We start from the raw sequence: 279 nt of genomic DNA on the forward strand, positions 1-279 counted from the left end.
TGAATTTTTTTGGATCGCTTTTTGTTTAAAATCTCTTCCTCCTCAGGAGTCTGAATGTAGAGAACACAGGTGACTGTCTCCAGGAAGGTCAGAGAGGACTTCAACCCAAATGCCCTAATGCTTGCCTTCTTCAGCACTGAAAGCATTCATCTCTTTCCTTCAGTAGCAGAACTGGACAGTACTTTCATCACAAGAAGGCAGCCCCCCTCCCCCGAAGAAAATTAACACATACCAGCTTGGCCCCCTTCTTGCGGCCCAGGGGCAGTGCATAGTGGGACT

At 48.0% G+C, this 279-nt stretch overlaps 1 long non-coding RNA gene and 1 other non-coding gene across 2 annotated transcripts; both read right to left on the reverse strand.

Moving 5' to 3' along the window:
• Positions 1-279, reverse strand: LOC103728153. Its single transcript, XR_607005.1, has 2 exons — positions 233-279; positions 1-50 (listed from the first exon to the last, which is right to left on the reverse strand). It is a non-coding gene; the product is annotated as an uncharacterized LOC103728153 (long non-coding RNA).
• Positions 127-195, reverse strand: LOC115069042. Its single transcript, XR_003848380.1, has one exon. It is a non-coding gene; the product is annotated as a small nucleolar RNA SNORD38 (small nucleolar RNA).

Source organism: Nannospalax galili, unplaced genomic scaffold (genome assembly GCF_000622305.1).
Source record: "Nannospalax galili isolate Female #2095 unplaced genomic scaffold, S.galili_v1.0 C46466583, whole genome shotgun sequence".
In the NCBI taxonomy this organism is placed as follows: domain Eukaryota; kingdom Metazoa; phylum Chordata; class Mammalia; order Rodentia; family Spalacidae; genus Nannospalax; species Nannospalax galili.